Source organism: Prionailurus viverrinus, chromosome F2 (genome assembly GCF_022837055.1).
Source record: "Prionailurus viverrinus isolate Anna chromosome F2, UM_Priviv_1.0, whole genome shotgun sequence".
NCBI classification, from domain to species: domain Eukaryota; kingdom Metazoa; phylum Chordata; class Mammalia; order Carnivora; family Felidae; genus Prionailurus; species Prionailurus viverrinus.
This window is the reverse complement of record NC_062578.1, coordinates 65,513,161-65,531,573: the sequence shown is the minus strand read 5'-3', so window position 1 is coordinate 65,531,573 and position 18,413 is coordinate 65,513,161. Positions and strand designations below refer to the sequence as shown.

General features: G+C 42.6%; 1 protein-coding gene across 1 annotated transcript in view; it reads left to right on the top strand.

Moving 5' to 3' along the window:
- Nucleotides 1-8,180: 8,180 nt before the first annotated feature.
- The window catches only part of HAS2 (hyaluronan synthase 2), a 28,803-nt gene continuing 18,570 nt past the window's right edge, over nt 8,181-18,413 (top strand). The window contains exon 1 of the mRNA XM_047841673.1: nt 8,181-8,778. The gene's annotated coding sequence lies outside the window, so the exon portion shown is untranslated. The remainder of the gene's footprint in view (nt 8,779-18,413) is intronic.

Here is an 18,413-nt window from a genome sequence, read left to right as displayed (position 1 = left end):
TCATGCTCCCTCATCAGTAAAAATAGGAGCAAAAAGCCCACTAGGACTGGGAAGACTGAATATCTCCATAGCAGCGAAGGAGCAAGTTCTTAGATACTTATATTTCAACCTAACAATGTTTTCAATGACACCAATCATTTTGGTTAAAATTGCTTGCACACTTATCAGAGTTTTAGGTGGATAATTTTATTTACTTCTCACGTGAACTTCTAAAGTCAAGTTTTCCTACAATACCCATTTTACAGAGAGAGAAACTGAGGCTTTGAGAGATTAAGCGATTTGCCCAAGACCATATAGCGTTGCCTGAGACAGGTGGTGGGAGTTTAGAGCTCTCACTTTCACACTTGGTATTACCTTCCTTGGGGTGGAAATCACTGGATTAATATGCCAGCAGATAACGTATTGATTAGATAAGCCTCATCAAGACAAAGATGCTGGCTCTAAAAGAGATATTCTTTGGAACTCACAATTCAGCTGTATTTTGCAAAAGAGGCATTTTTACTCATTTGTTATCCAATCACAGGGACAAAAATCGAATCTTAAAGAGCTATGTGTAAAAAGCCCAGGAAATGATCTCTTCATCTCTAAAGCTGAAGTTCCCAAGCTTCAGAGTGCCTAAGAATTACCTGAGGAATCTTTCAAAATAGGCACGTCCCCATGACTCGCTGCTATGAATTTGCATGAAGGTCTAGGGTTTGAACATGAGTCTGTAGTTTTAAAAGCAGCCAAGTAATTGCAGCGGAGGCTGCCCTCAGTCCACACTTTGAGTTCTGAAATTTCTTTTCACCTTGGATTCTTGGAGATACCTGGCTTTTCAAAACAAACAATAAGGCTACTTCCCAAATTGCTTAATAGCAGCCTGACAAATTTGGTGTGAACAAACAACAGGTGCTATCTGCAAGAGGTGAGTCAGGACCCAAATCAGAATGTGTGCTGGTTCTTGGCTTAAGCGTAAATACGTAGATGGAACCCTGGCCTACTGAGTTCTCAAAACCAGCGATCTGGACTGAACTCTGAAACTTTAAAATCCTCGAAAAAAAAATGCTATGGGTGAGGACATGTGCATAGTTCAGAAAAATGGAATTCTTTTGAATAGCATCACAATTGCTTGCTTTTAACCCAAATCATCCTGATACCTGTGGTAGGCAGGAAGTGACTAAGGCAATGCATATGGAGTGACGCTTCTTAATGGTATTTTTAGGACTGAAGGTGGCGGTACGGGTCTCAGGTGCCATTGGAATGGTAATTCTGCTAATTGGGTCTTGGAGCTAACACCTCTCTTGGAGAAAGGTAGGAAGTCTCACTTTACTGAATTGGTTCAGGGTTTTTCCTTCCAAGGATTTCGGCCACCTGTATTTGAAGGCAGACTTCTTACCCTGAAAGTTTGGATGTTGTTGTTTTTCTAAAAGGATAAAATCAGTTCTCAATGCCTGAGGAAGGCTAAATGGGATGGATTCTTGAAAAACTTTGTATTTCTTGGTTCCTATTCTTCTCGGGTAGCTTTCTCCCAAATACCTAAGAGTCCTTTGAGATTTCCCCTCCCCCAATTTAGGCTTTAAAAAGAAAATTAGTGTGAATCATTAGAGAAAAGAAAAGGTTCACTTAGGGTTCCCCCCCTTTGTCTTCTTTTTAAAGCTTTAAGTATATGATGTAACGAATTAGGAAGATGTGATATTTTCAAAGACTGAATAATACTTCTTTTGGACAAGGGAATTTTTAGTTCCTCCATGAACAGATTTTGGAGAAAGCAATCTGTGAACCCCCTGAAATAGTATGGAAAAATTTGAGTGAATATTCACTTTTCTGGGAACAGGGTCAGTTTTTTTTTAATTATAAAAACGGGTTCCCTCTACCTAGAAAACTTTAACAACTAGTAAGAAATAAATTAGTTTAGAATAAGAAATACGAATATGGAATCAGAAATAACATTAGTTTATAGAAATTAAGCATATCTTTTCTAAGATTTTAAAAAGCTGGAAAGTTTGTTAATCTTTTCAGGACTAAGGTGAAAATCTCCAAGGCAGATCATTTAAATAATATGGCTACTTAATCTAATTTCACAATTAAGACTATTAGCAACTGCTTGTGGACACAGATATTATAACATCTCCTTAGTCATTAGGATTAGGATTAAAATATCAAAGGACAAGTAGACTACACATTTCCCTTTGAGTAACACTTTCTGCTTTTATCGATTTGTCATGTAAATAATAAATCCTCATTGACAGAAATCGTTGGCATTCAAATCAAGGAGGATAAATAGTTTTGTCCTTTTCTGTAATCTGAGTCAGAAAAATCCAAATTATAAATGTGTTATTTACACTGTATAAAGAATTTGCTCCCCCTCCAATCCGAAATACATAGGGGCCTGGAGGTAATTTAAAAAATTAAAATTTATATAAAATAATTTTAAAAATTATCAAAAAATTTTGATAGACCAATAATATGAAAGTAAAGCTCCCACATATCCAGTGGTTTAAGGTGCAGTTCCAAAAGATAAAGTTTTCTTTCGATATATGTAATTAAATAAACTCTACATTCAATGTGGGGCTAGAAGTCAGTATCTTACTCGCATGCTCTACTGACTGAGCCAGCCCAGCATCCCTCTTTATTCTTTCTTAATGTTTATTTATGTTTGAGAGAGAGAGAGAGCATGGGAGAGGCAGAGAGAGAGACACACACAGAATCCGAAGCAGTCTCCAGGCTCCGAGCCGTCAGCACAGAGCCCGATGCGGGGCTCGAACTCATGAACAGTGAGATCAAGACCTGAGCCGAAGTCAGACACTCAACCGACTGAGCCACCCAGGCACCCCAAGTCATATAATATTTTAAAGATAGTTTCCTCACTCATGGAAAGGAATATTAGAAGGTGGTTACAAAGAGTGTCTGATGAGAAAGGGATTTCCATCCCTTTTCTTTCATTTGAATAATCCTTACAACATAATTCTAATAATAATCAGGATGTAATCTGAAATGATCAACAATTGATAATTTACTACTCTGATATGGTAAGATCTTCAAAAACTATAATAAAATATAAACTATCCTCTTCTACCTTTATCAGTGAATCAATAAGTATTTGGTCTTTTCCAATGTGTTTATTCTAATTTCCTGGATGTCTGATAGATGCTTCCATATCTCCCTATATTCACATCTTCAAATTTAGTCATAAACACAGTTAGCCATACCCTTTTCAAAATGTGGTCTGAATGAAAAAGAGAGCCTCAAAGTTTAGCCTTGGAATTAACACGAAAAGTAGTCTGATATCTATGTGATTCTGGAAACTCCTTCACATTATCCAAACTGGGATCTAGAAAACTAAATTCCAGTTCAATCTCTTTCCATTTTTGCACAGCTCAGACTCACAAACTTCTATGTTTTGTAAAGCTGAAAAATGCTGTGTTTTAATCCCTACTGGGGTACAGTCTTAGGGTTTAGAGAAAGTTACATCTCAAATGTATATAGAATAAGGAAATACATCAACATTTGAAAATCCTGCATTACTCAGTGAAAGGGTATTTTCCAAAGAATCAATTCACAATGTAAATTCATGAATGGTTGTAAAGGATGCATTTAAATTGTAAAGTAAACCAACAGATTTTAATGTAACAGAGTATACAAAGTTCATTCCTATTGTTTTATTTTTTATTTACATTACTATTGTTTCAGACACAACATTGCAACTTACCTTTATAAAATTACTATTTGGGAGCGCCTGCGTGGCTCAGTTGGTTAAGCTGTTGGTTAAGTGTCTGACTTGGGCTCAGGTCATGATCTCACGGTTCCTGAGTTCAAGCCCCACCTGGGGCTCACTGCTGCCAGTGCAGAGCCTCCTTTGGATCCTCTGTCTTCCTCTTTCTCTGCCCCACCCCCACAAATAAATAACATTAGAAAAATAAAATACAAATAAAATTACTATTTGTTGGGATACCTGGCTGGCTTAGTCATAGAGCATGAGACTCTTGATCTTGGAATCCTGAGTTTGAGCCCCACACTGAAAAAAATTTATTATTTTTATTACTTAAGAAAAAATTATTGGGGCGCCTGGGTGGCTCAGTCTGTTGAGCATGCTACTTTGGCTCAGTTCATGATCTCGCGGTTCTTGAGTTCAAGCCCCGCGTCAGGCTCTGTGCTGACAGCTCAGAGCCTGGAGCCTGCTTCATATTCTGTGTCTCCCCCTCTCTCTACCCCTTCCCCACTCATGCTCTGTCTCTCTCTGTCTCTCAAAGATGAATAAACATTAAAAAAATTTTTTAATAAAAATAAAAAATACAAAAAATTATTACTGGTCAAGTTTTGACATAGTGTCAAAGAATATCTAAAAAGACTACTAAGATACTTCTCCAGTTTCCAATTACATATCTGTTTGAAGCCAGATTTTTTTATATACTTCAGTCAAAACAACAATTGGATGTTAAAGCAAATATGAGAATCCAGCTGTCTGCTATTAAGCCAGATAGTAGAGATTGCAAAAATGGAAAACAATGTTACATTTCACAAAAGCGTTATTAAGTTGACAAGCCATTGTGTTTATTATTATTTTAAATGAACTAGTAAATATTTTAAAACTTTCAGTCAGCTTTTATATCTAATCTGGTAAATATTGATAAATATAAACCCTATAAGCAAAGCTTTGTGAAGTCTGCAATAATTTTTAAGAATGTATAGAGAGGTCCTTTACATCAAAAAGTTGAGAGCCCCTTATGCATGGAATTGTGAAGGTACTAAATCCTTTTTCTGGAAACTGCCTCTCAGACATAGTGAGCACTTCTTTTGTGATGTGGGAGGAGGGAGATCAGCAACAAGATACTAACTCACATTAACTAAAGTAAAACTCCTACCTCTGAATTTCTTTGCTACGTTGTCTTGTGTAGTTGACAACATAATAAGTAGAAGTTGTATAAGGTAGGAGTTAGGATGTCAAAACCTGAAACACCTGTCATCTGCTGATCCAAATAGCTCATGTTTAAAATAGACGTTATATTTTAAATTAATTATTGAATGTTATTCAGGTGGTTGGTGCTGTAGATTGTGTAACTGAATCTCATGTCCCCTAATTTGCTGCTTGTGGATCAGTACTACATGGCTGGTGGCCATAATTCAGGCCTACAACTCAGAAGGGAATTTTCGTTAAATGTGAAGGTTTGGGTGTATCCATGGGCACAGAGAAATATTCAATCCATGAGATTCAGTGAGATGACAGCAGGAAGCTGAAGTAGGTCAAATAAATGAGCATAGGATAAAACCTCAGTCAATGCTCATCAAGAATAATATACAGAATAGAAAGCCAGGAGAAGGGTACTGTTTTTTGAATACCCACAACGGTTCTATTAGAAACCACTAGATTATATTTGGAACCCCTAGCTTACATTACCTAAGAGTAGATTTTAGCCCTACCCTTATCTCCTAATTTGACAAATTATATCATCATAACAACAGTGTAAAGCAGGTATTTTCTTCATTTCCCAACTAGGAAATAAAGGTCTAGTGAGGTGAATACGCTTCCAGGATCACACAGATTCCACATCACACAGTCCCAAATCAAAGATAGGGTTTGGGTTTCAGGTCTCTCTTGGGGCACCTGGGTGGCTCAGTTGGTTAAGCATCCAACTTCGGCTCAGGTCACGATCTCATGGTTCCTGGGTTTGAGCCCCACATCCGGTTCTGTGTTGACAGTTCAGAGCCTGGAGCCTGCTTTGGATTCTGTGTCTCCTTCTCTCTCTGTCCCTCCCCCACTCAAGCGCGCGCTCTCTCTCTCTCAAAAATAAACATTAAAAAAGAAAAAAAAGAAAATCTGATATATTTAAATATATATATAATATTCTACCCTTGAGGAACTTTCATTTCTGGCTTGAAATTGTACTAGCCTTTTCCCTATTCTCTTGAGGTAGGGGGAACTGATAGAAATGCATGGATATGTAATGAGGTTTTATATTCATTCACAGTCAGGTAACATTTTACTTTTTCTTTATGGGCCATGAATTGCAAGTAAAAGGGGACAAACAACAAATGTGCTTTTGTTTAATAAAGAAACCCAGTTTTACTAAAGGTTCTTATTGCTGGAACTATATTAGCAAAGGGGCAGCTAAGTGCTACTGAGCAAAAATCTGCAATTCTGCATTACAAATAATAAGCATAGAAATTTAGAGCTAAGATTGAGTGTTCCTGTGGGGTCCCACAGCTAGACACTTGACACCCACAATTTTCACCGTACCCCTAAATCGGCTTAATCCGCATTATATGTAAGAGTACATAAGTCAGATAATATGTTTTTTTTAAGAAATTTTTTTAGCGCTTTATTTTTGAGACAGAGACAGAGCATGAGTGGGGGAGGGGCAGAGAGAAGGAGACACAGAATCCGAAGCAGGCTCCAGGCTCCGAGCTGTCAGCACAGAGCCCCAGGAGGGGCTTGAACCCACGAACCGCCAGATCATGGCCTGAGCCGAAGTCAGACGCTTAACTGACTGAGCCACCCAGGCGCTCCCCCAGATAATATATTTTCAGTTACAACTTAGCCTTTAAAAACTATCATACAACTAAAATTCAAGAACCAGTCTAAGTGGGATGAATCCGGCTCTCAAATTTAAGCCAGTTCCTCAAGAGTTGAATCACCTCAGGCAGTGTTCACACAAAGGCTGAAGCCTTGAAGATTTGTTGGGGAAAATTAGTGAGTGGGTTTCCCCAGACCAGCGTGAAGTCATCAGGCCAGGGCAATGCTTCCCAGAGGTGTAACCGCGGCGGGAGGGGGGGTGGTGGGGGTGGTGGTGCGGGTGGGGCGGAAACGCGCGGTACTTTGCAGGTCGGCCCCTGGGGACTGGGTTGGCTGACTACCTGGCCTGGTATTGCAATAAAATTCTTGACCTCTAAGCACATCCCCTAACACCACACCCAGCGCGAACTTGTTGAAAAGCATCGTTCCTAGTTTACTCGACTTTTCTGTTTTGACTTGTTCCTTATTGTCCAAAATACGTGATAAGGAGCAAGACCCCACTTTTCAAGACCTAGCTGAGTTCCAAAGCAGTTCACACTTCAGAGGATCCTTGGAAGGCGGGGGGGGGGGGGGGGGGGGGGAAGCAAAGGAAAGGAAAGAAATCTCTTTTTACCCTGCAATAATTACAGCGGAACCTTCAATGGCCAAATTAGTGAATTTGTAAACCCACTCTCATTTTTTCCTAAACAGTGCCACCTAGTGTCCATTTTAAGTCATCAGGAGACGCTTTGGCGAGGACCAAAGAGAAATAAAGAAAGGGGAAAAGAGTAACCGGGAAGACTCTTTCCAGCTTTAGGGCGTTGGGGAAAAGATGGAGAAAAGAGCGTCTCAAGTATAAGTATTTTGGCTCGTTATCTTCTTAGAAAGCTCGAAAGAAGCAGAAGCCATTTAAGCCATTCCCTTGGAAATGGCTTTTTCTAAGCGCGCTACTTTCGAGTTCTACGGAGCACGATTTTTATTTTGTTATATTTATAATGCTCGCTGCTTGCGTGTTTTTACGTGAGGAGGCCAAGTGAAGGAAAAAAATATAACTATGTTTCCACTTTTCCCGCCACCCAAGACCGAAACTTCTGTGTAGGGAGGACTTTGACACTTGACGCCTGCTCAGAAACTTTTGAGCTACTGGGAAGAAAGGGTTAACACGCGGTAGACCTGTAGCCGATTTTATTTGGAGTCGCTGCCGGCGTTCGGAGGTTCCAGGTGTACACACACACACACACACACACACACACACACCTCCCAGCTATCTCTCCCCAGGGCTGTTACTTAGTAGCCTAAGGGCACCATTTGGCCTCACAGCAAATTAGTTAAACCGTTTGGGGAGTTTATCGCGAAGAGGGAATCCTTGTAACTCAGACCGGAGCTGAGGGATTTCTGCAAAGCGCGGCCTCCCAGCTCCGTCGCTGGAGGGAAGGAGGGAATCAGGTGGTGGCCAGCCTGTGCGCAGTGCATTTCTCTGCACACGTTAGCAATCAAGTTAATTGAATTCATTGGAGTTTAGAACCGGCCTCTAGCTCAGAGAGGGCTTTGAATGGCCAATTTCTCTTTCTTCCTCTCCCCCTCCCCGCCTCCCGCCCGCCCGCCCGCGCTCCCAGTTCCCTCCCCCCGGGTTCCCCAGTCCGCACCTCCCTTCTCCACTCCCCTCAACCCCCACTCCCTCCTCCGCCCTATTAAAACACCCACCAGCTCCCTTGTTAAGACCCCCTTAAGTTGGAGGAGGCAGAAAGGCAACAACAGCGAGGAAGGAGAAGTCAAGACGTCTGGAAAGAATTACCCAGTCCTGGCTTCCAGCAGCCCATTGAACCAGGGACTTGAACCAGCCCCAGCCAAAGACTTTCTCCCGATTCTGCGCTTCCTGGGTTCTGCTGAGACTTCACCGGGCTTTTCTTGATACGAAAAAGAAAAGAGACTTTCCGTTATCAGGGGAGGGGGAACTGGAGCAAAATAATAATAATAATAATAATAATAATAATGATAATAATAAAATAAAAATAAAGTTAATTTATTTTTAAAGCACAAATTTTTCTTTTAAGAATTAGACTGAAGTGCAACGGAAATATTAAAAAGAATAGTGGTGAAATTTCCTTTTAAAGTGGGGGTGAACCAAACATTTCAGACTACCCCCCCATCCTTTTTAAATGTTGTTTTTAAATTTTTTATTTTTTTTGGCCGGTCGTCTCAAATTCATCTGATCTCTTATTACCTCAATTTTGGAAACTGCCCGCCACCGACCCTCCGGGACCACACAGACAGTCTGAGGACAACTTTATGACCAAGAGCTGAACAAGGTACGTTACACTGGCGCGATATGGTGAACCAGGAGGGCCCCCGAATAGGCCAGGGAGAGGGAAGAAATTACCCACATAAGTGTTAAAAAATTGTAAAGCTAGTTTTCGACAGAGAAGTTTGAGGTCTGATAATTTCCAACAGACTGAAAATCAGGGGATATTTCAGATCACTGTCAGGCTTGGCAATATAATCCTGGCTTTCCCGATCCCTGCGGCGCTCGGCAGAAATCCGCTGCCTTTCTGGGAACACAGGTAACCTCTCTGCCTGGGAAAGACTGCACGTCCCGAGATGTACTTTTCCACTCCTCATCTTCCGGAGCCGCAGAGGGGCTCCCGGGCTAGGAAACCAGAATTTCCACTGTGCAAGGAAAATGCATTTCGCACAGCCACCCCCCTCCCTTTGCCCCTTCCCTTCCCATCCCTTCCCTTCCGTTCTTCCCCCCCCCCCCCTCTACGTCGGGAGGAAAACCCTGGAACAGCCAGCTCAGTGCCTTTTACTTGTAAGTGGGAAACCCGCTTCTTACTTGGAATGCAAAGGGTTAAAGTGATTTGGGCTCCCAGCTCCTGGGGGCCGAGACCCTCCGAGAAGGAGGGTCCTTCGCCACCTCCTCGCAGCTACCGGCCTCGCTCGGCCACTCCCACTTTCCCGGGCTTCCCGTCCTTTGCACTCCCTGGACCCCAAGGCAGTGTCAGGCTCGGTCTGCCCGGGCTCAGCCCGGCTCCTGGAGCCTTACTTGGGCCAGGGGTCCCGGACACAAGCGGTGGCAGCCGCCGACCCGAGCGGGAGGAGGGCGCGCGAACCTCTGCTCGCCGCCGCCCGGGGGCAGGGCGTGCGTGGGGACCGCGCGCTGCAGCGCAGGCAGCTGCAACGTCCCGGGAGCCAACTCCGACGTGGCACGGAGCACGCTGGCGCTTCTCTTCGCAGCTGCAGCGCGGGGCCGCGCGGGTGGGGGGCTTGGGGGTGCCGTCCCCAGCGCCCGGCCTGGGGAGGGGGGGACGGGGGCGCGCGGGAGCTGGGGCGAAGTGGGAGGCGAGCCAGAGGCAGGGTTGGGATGGATAATCAACACCTTGGGCGGAATTGGTCACGCTGGTTCCCGCCCAGCGTGAGCGAGGGCTCCGAAACGGGTCCCCGTGAACTGGAGGGCGGGTCTGAAAGGAGGGTCTGTGCGCGGGCCGGACGGGGAGGCGAGAGAGCACTTCCCCTCCGGCCAGGGAAACGCAGCCGAGGGGAAACGGCGCTGAAAGGATAATTAAGGCTGGAAAGAGGGGCTGGGAGCGGAGAGGCGGTGCCTGGGGAGGAGGGTTTACAAGACCCGGGTCCTATTACACCGGCTTAGGTGCCAGCGCCTCTTTTTCCATCCCCCGAACGCGCGCGCGGAGTACTTGGACTCTGCGACCCTGCGCGCCTCCAGGGCGTGCGAGCCGCTGCAGCCGCGCGCCCAGAAGGTGCGTGTAGGAGCCCTGCCGGCCCCTCCCTGCCCGGTTCCCCACGCTTGGGGACCGTTGCAGCCGGGCGTCTCCCGAGCTGCTGCCCAGAAACGCTGCGCTCCAACCCACGTGGCTGGCCTGGGATTGCCTTTGACGTCACACCCTGGGGGGGAGGTGTGACGCAATAGGTCGGGGAGCCCTGATTGGCCGCGAAGGGCTTTCCCGAACTGGAGGCCTGAGTATATATAGACTCTCAGCTCAGTATTGAGAGTAAAGTGAAGGGTATTGGTAGTTGGGCTTTGCTGAGAAACTGAGGTGACTGCCAAGGGGGGGAAAGACTTCGCTGCCCTTTGTAGATTTCAAGCCCTTTTTTTTTTCCCCCTCGCAGATTTTTTTCACTGCAGTGAGGGAGTATGATAATGTACCTTTGGAAGTGTTAAACAAGATTATAATTGTTTAGAAAGGTTTTTTTTAACCACTTTTTAAAAGGTCAACACTTATTCAAATACATATGCAGTGACGAAAGGTTTAAAATTAAAATGTGCATTTATATAGAATTGGCTAGGACAAATATTTGTGTCCATCAAATTATTTGGAGATACTGTTTTAAATTTTACAGAATAGGATTGAAAAGAATACTTAAATTCTAAACTTTTTCTTTTCATACCAATGTGTGCAAATTGACTCATTAATTATATTTTTGCTGTGTTTTTCTAGTTGCTAGATACGATTACAGGAACCACTGAGGTGCTACATTTTTAATATCCATCATGCCACATCTCAGGTTTTTCCCACTGCTTGGCCCTTTTACGTTTTCAATAAAAGGTTAACTCTTTAACGTGCTTATGTTAGTGTCTATATTATGTCATGTGTGAGTTTGCAATTTTGGAACAAGTATTCAGAATTCTAGGTAAATATTTCTGGATGACAGCATTGTCATTAGAATATCATTACTCCTATTCACATTTTTTAATTTATGTATTTCCTGAGGGGTATAGAAAACTGTCTTGTAGATACATTGACAAAAGTATATTACCTCAGTTGCTTGTGTTGTACCTGGAACTAACTCTTTACCAGAGAAAGTTATGCAGCTTATAAAAATGAAGTTCTTAAATAGACGATTAGCATCAAATTTGCATGTCACTCTCCACAAAGCAAAGATGTAGTAGGTTAACCTTCCTGGAACACAGGACTTGGGCAGCAAACGAATAAGAAACTTACTAGAAAGTAAGTCAGATTGGAACTAATAACTTTTGGTAGGTTTATAGAATAGCCTCACAGTTTTGAATTTCATAAACTCTTATTTTACACATGGTTTCCTTACCAGCTTTCTTTTAAAACAATTTTTTTTTGACATTTTAAGCACAGACTGATTCATTTAGTATCTATTATTGGAACTGTGGGGAAAGCCCTTGGGGAGCGATGTGTAGGTCTCCTTTGGCAAAGCTATATTACATTGTCATAGTTTTAAAAATGAAAGTATAGTTCACACACAGTGTTACATTGGTTTCAGGTGTATAACATAGTGACTCAACAAGTCTGCTCTTCATCCTGTGCTCACCACCAATGTAGCTCCCCCTGCCCCTGGTATCGTACAAACATATTGCAATACCAGGGATTCTGTTCCCTACGCGCCTTTTATCCCTGTGGCTTAGTCACACAGTTACATTTTTCAATCTAAGAGCAAGTAGTTTGTTACATTATCAGCATCCTGACTGTTACATAATATGGGAGTGATGAGTTAATGTAATTGGAGAACAGATCATAAACTCCACTGTCTCTTTCTGGGTTCTGTTTTGGTTTTTGGTTGTTTTTTGTTTTGTTTTGTTTTTTGCTTGTTTTTGTTTTTAAATCCACCTTCACTCAGGCTGTGTTCCTCTAGGAGCCTGCAAGGACAGAGCCAGTGGCAGCTAGTACAACAGCTGACTGGGGGAGACAGCTCCCTGTAGAAAAATCACCTCCACCTCAAGTTGGTTTTAATCCTTTTCTCTCCAGTGGCAATCTGCCTAGAATAAGTATCGCCCCACGGCATATACCTTAAATTATTCAAGTATATCTCGAATGTCACCAATACATATAGATTTATAGAGTTTGTATATATACTGCCTTGTCCACAATCTGTCTTTCGAATTTGCACCCAAAGTAGGGCTTGGACTCCTGACCCCGAGATCAAGAGCAGCATGCTCTACTGACTGAGCCAGCCAGGTGCCCCTCACAATCTAGAAAAATGTTGTTGGTATAGAAGTCAAAACAAATATAATGAGGTCACACTCTTAAATATTTCTTTAACTTAAATAATAAAATATTTACAAAAGAATGCCTCTAAGATGCATCATTTTACTGCAAACTAAAAAACAAAAACAAGATGCAGTTCACATTTTAATGGAATTTGTCATACAAAAAATATACTCAAAGAAGTCTATAAATAACCACAGTGTAAGGCAAGACAGAAGAGGACCCATAAAAAGTGAAATAATGGCTACTGTTTATTACATGTCTAAAATGTATCAGGCACTGAGTTAGATACTTTATTTTTTTAATGTTTGTTTATTTTTGACAGACAGACAGAGTGTGAGTGGGGGAGGGCAGAGAGAGAGGGAGACACAGAATTCGAAGCAGGTTCCAGGCTCTGAGCTATCCGCACAGAGCCTCACAGGGGACTCGAACTCATGAACCGCGAGATCATGACCTGAGCCAAAGTCCCATGCTTAACCCACTGAGTCACCCAGGCGCCCCTATTTTATATACATTATATCTAATGTATATGGGCCAAACCCACATCAAGAAAATTTTGTAATTAAAGGAATCTTGCTTCAGAAAGGTTGAACAACTCAATCAAAGTCACAGTGTGAGGAGTGTGGATGAAATTTAATCCAATAAATCTTGAATATAATGCCCTTGAACTGGACTATGCTGTGGCTGGACTAGTCAAGTTTTCTGAGGGCTTAAATTGAGGAGAAATCACATTTGTGAGAGATCAGGAAGGATTTTGTGAAGAGCCTTGGCACTTGTGGCACATATGGTTACATGGGGTGTTGACCTAAAAGATAGTGTGCCCAAGAGCCAATGGAGGAACTTCAAGAACTAAGATTCCATGCCAAATTTTGTTTTGTTTTTTGTTTTTTTTTTTGTTTTTGCAAACTTTCTCCCCTTTGCCACACTGAACTCTAGGATGAAGTTTATGGCGGTGAAACTCAACCAATAGGGCAGTTGGGCGAATTGGCATCCTGGGGGTCATGGATCATTGCTGATGGTACAAATGAGGAAGAAATCCGAAACCTACAGCTGTGGGTGCAGACACAGCTGGGGTGACAAGGCCTTTGAAAGGCTTATTGCCTAACCTTGCGAGCTTGGCTCCAGGGTCTCTGCCAGGATCGATGCAGTGGGACTGGAGAGACAAAGGCCAACTTCAAAGCCAGAGAGGGAGAGGAGGTCAGAAGGGGACAAGATGAGGGTCATGTGCTCTAATATGTCCCAGAGGGTAATGTTCTCTAATGTGAAGACTATTGAGAGGCTCCGTTTGGTACTTTTTCGGATTTCTAGTTGAGGACAGTAGCAGAGGCAATATGCATGGAGGAATGCGTATCGATCCAAATAAATCACTGGGGTTTTCTTAGACTTTAACCCAGTGATGGCCAAACTTTGTTGCAATTAGAATCACTTATGGAGATTTGAAAATTACTGATGCCCTGTTAGCACCCCCTACCAATTAACTCTGGATGTCGTAGGAGCCGCATATCAGTAATTTTTACAGATCCCCCGAGTTAATTTGGACGTACATCAAAATTTGGGAACCACGACTTTTTAACCTGTGCTCACCACCATGGTTTCCTAATCCACTGTTAGCAGGCAAATGTCTACAAGCAAAGAATGTCTTGTAGTATAAAGATGTGGGTTTCCGTGCTCCATGCCAGTGTCACCTGCCTAAGTTAATATTCTTAATTGTGATCTACATATGATTTGAGGCTTAGCACCCCCATCCTCCATACAATGAGTTTAGGGGTAAAGAAAACCTGTGTTCCAGAACCAGTCCTTCTCTTTATGAGATGTGATTTTGAGCAATGCATTTTCTAAACAAATATTCTTTATGTATCTCCTTTTGGCCTTTGAGCCTTTGTATGTGTAAATATCGGCTACAAGTTAAAAAGACACCAACTTGGTCTTCAGTGGATTTGAGAATATAATGAGGAAGAGAGACAAGTGCACTTTATCCCTTAAGTTACTCTTCCTTTACATCAAAACCACTGGTATCCCATTGAAGCTGCAATAAATATATATAGTCCTTACCTACTTACAGTAAGCCTGCAAAAAAGTTGCACTCCCATTTTGCAGATGAGGAACTGAGGCTCAGGAGTAGATACCAAAAATGTACTCTTTGTACTCCTCCTTCAGATGACCATGATGAAGAACATGCCCACATTGCAACCTACATTCATCCTTCTTATAGACACCCAGCTATGGGTGGCTACAATATGAAAATAAAGTTTCCATCCTGTCCCTAAAATTTGAAGTTCAGAGATAATCGATTGTCTAAGGACACATGACTCATTCACAGGAACCCTCAGGTGATTTGCCTGAAGTCAGGTAGCTAATATGAGGCCAAACTTGGGCTTGAACCCATTTCTTCCCAGTCCTGCTAGTCTTTTCCCTATGCCACAGTTAACTAGCAGTGGATTAGAGGGCAGGGGAGTGAGTCAGGCTGATTAGGTAGTTAGTGGGCAGGCAACAAGTGGCAGAGATCTAACATCACTGAGCTCTAGCTGTTGATAATTCTTTTTAGGCACTTAAATGAGTTCTCTCTTTTAAATTAAGAATCTGTTGTGTGAAGTCAGTGGGATTATTTCCACTTTATAGATGAAGAAACTAAAGATGGCAAGTATTATGTGGCTTTCCCAATGTTGCCATGCCATTAAAAGGAAAAGCCAGGAATCTATCCCACTTCAGTCTGGTTCCAGAGGGACCAGGACATATACATACACACACACACACACACACACACACACACACACGCACGCACACGCACACGTTATTAGAGCCGAACGCAAAACAGTGTATGGATCAATGCACCATAAATATTGTAAGAGTTCCAGATTTCAAGTAGATAAAAGATGATCTCATTATCCCCCATGACCCACACTTGACCCCTGAATTCATAAGTTTCCTCAAATTGTAACTGACAGTTTCTGGAAACGCTTTTGGAGGGCCATTTGCCTTTTCTCACTTTATTATCCAAAGGTCTACAGTTGGTCTGGTACTTCTTACAAACCATTATGTTTAGGTAGCTGGGCAAGAAATTATGGAACTTGTCTTTTAAAAAGAAAGAAAAAAAGGGGCACCTGGATGGCTCAGTCTGTTAAGCATCTGACTCTTGGTTTCGTCTCAGGTCATGATCTTGCAGTTTCGTGGGTTTGAGCCCCACATCAGGCTCTGTGCTGAGAGTGCAGATCCTGCTTGGGATTCTCTCTCTCTCCTTTCTCTGCCTCTCCCCTCTACTCTCCTCTCTGTGCTCACTCTCTCTCAAAATAAAAAAACTTAAAAAAATAAAATAATTAAAAGAAAAAGAAAGAAAAAAACCCCTTTAGGATGAGGGGTATTAAGGGTTCAACATATATTCATTGCCACTGCAGTAAAGAAAGGAGAGGGACCCACCCAAGTGCAAAAGGAGTTACTCATTTATTCAAAATATATTTATTGGATGCCTACTATGCGCCAGCCTCTGTCTTTGGTACAAGAACACACAGTTGATTGAGATAATCAAGTCCCTGTAGCCATAGAACGTACATAGGGCTCGTTGGAAAATCAAGTGTGGTCCGGGGAGAGTGACAGGGAGTGAAGAGAAGGTAGGGTGGAGGAGACATTTTAGAAGAGAATGGTAGGGGCGCCTGGGTGGCTCAGTCGGTTAAGCGGCCGACTTGGGCTCAGGTCATGATCTCGCAGTCCGTGAGTTCGAGCCCCGCGTCAGGCCCTGTGCTGACAGCTCAGAGCCTGGAGCCTGTTTCAGATTCTGTGTCTCCCTCTCTCTGACCCTCCCCCGTTCATGCTCTGTTTCTCCCTGTCTCAAAAATGAATAAAAACGTTAAAAAAAAATTAAAAAAAAAAAAAAGAAGAGAATGGTAAGCTGAGACCTCTCTGAAGAGATATCCCTTAGTTCTAACTCTGTAGCCTTTCCCAGATGCTGATGACTAATTTGAATTCACTTCCTCTTTTTCCCCAAATCTAAAACAGAAGGACCACTTTATGAAGCTTTGGGAACTCAGTTCTCACCCCTGCACCCCTTAGTGCCATGGAAGCGGCTGTCATTCCAGCTCATCCCACCTTGCCTTCTGGTTAATAGAAAGAATAGGAGGAAGAAAGGCTCCGTTATCCATTGACCTATAGAGTCCTACTTGGGGTATGTGAGCTCACAGCAAGGCTTCTATCTATCTGCTCTGCAGGTGGAACAATGAATGTAGCAGTGCCTTTCTTAAGGTAAAGCAGGATTTTGGCTGTAGGCGGTGATAACATGCTGTTGCATAGATGGAACCACCAGCTTTCTCTGGGATAACCCCATTCTCTGTCCCTTTTAGCTGCATCCACGCAGAAAAGTCTAAGAACCCAGAAGTCTCTGCATGTTGGCTAATCTTGTATCTGTACCTGAGTGTCAATTCCCCATTTTCCATAATAACGGGAAAAAGAGTTTTCTAACTTGTCCTTGCACAACATGTTTTATTAGCCGGAAACAAAAGGAAGCTGCCTGTTTTGTCATGACAAATCAAATCTATTCAGCGAATATTTACTGAGAGTACAGTAACCTGGCTCTATGCTACCATGCGGATCCTACTTCTGGTTTTGAGACTGTTACTTAAATACTTAGAGTCTTGGTTTCCTCATCCTATGTGTATGTTATTTGTAACATGAGATTAAGAATACATTTATCACCTAAAGTAGTTAGGATTAAATGGGATCATGCCATTCAATAAGATAGACAATACTTAGCCCACTGCCTGGAACCTAATGAATGGTGAATAAACGTTAGCAGATATAACAACGAGGTCAATGACGATGTTGATGCATAAAGTTACAGGAATTCATTCAGCAAATATTTACTGAATACCACCTGTAAGCCAGGCAGGGTTTTAGGTCCTTGGGGCACATTAGCAAAAGTAGATTTAGAAAAATCTGTTGACTTTGTGGAACTTACATTAGGGTGCATCAATCTATTCTTTACGCTTGGTTTGGCTTAGAATTCTGTGAAGACTCGTACTGGTGAATAATTGGTATCCAATCAAATAGCAGCTTAAAAATCAATTCAAGTTTGATGTGGGCAAAAAAAATAATTAAAATAAAATCCAACTTCTATGTTTTACATACTTACGGAAGGTAGATTTCTAAGTCGTCTCTCTCTTTAGCAGTAAACTCTTATGCTCCAGGACGGAACTACCGTATTTTCCAATTGAACAATGAAGCCATATGTCTGAGGAGATTTTGCTTATGAAGCAGAGTATCTGAATTGGGGATTGTCTCAGAAAGTCTCACACATATGGTGCCCATATCTATGCAATTGCCCAGGGGAAATGATAAAGAAACACACACTGTGTGTCACTCCTTGAGATCAATGTATTCCCTCCGTAAAGTTGGCTCTGAAAATGTGCCTTTTGCCCTTTGGCCTGTACTGACATATGCTGCATGTGTCTTACCGGGCAATAATACGATACATCTCAGAAATAGAAAGGTTCAGTTTTAACCAGGCTGCTGCAGTGTACTAGCAACTTTTCCCAGGCTTCAAAGGGACATTCTGTAGACTCCTATGATGTAAGAGGGTGTTCCCCCTCCAGCTGTGGCCAGCAGATGCTACGCAAACACTCTCTTTGTCCACGTGTGCTGATAAAAGCAAGGAAAATGTGAATAATGGAAAAGAATGGCAGGCAGTACTTTTGCTGGCTATGGTGATTTTAAACCCAAGCGAAGCACACACTTCAGCTTCTCCCTGGCTGAGCGTTGCAGTCCCCTTGAAATTTTTCACTCTTGTGAGAATGACTCACGTCTTGGAAACGACAAGTTCCAAGTCTGGTGCTCCCAGCACCTTTAGGCATTCGTTAAGGTGCCCGGTGGGAGTTTTCAGCATCCTGTCAGCTGTTTTAATTAACAAGGGATGCTGTGCTCTCTTGCCTCTCACTGGAACTGTTCCCCGGCACCGTGAACTTTCCATTCGTGTTGGGGTTCCCTTT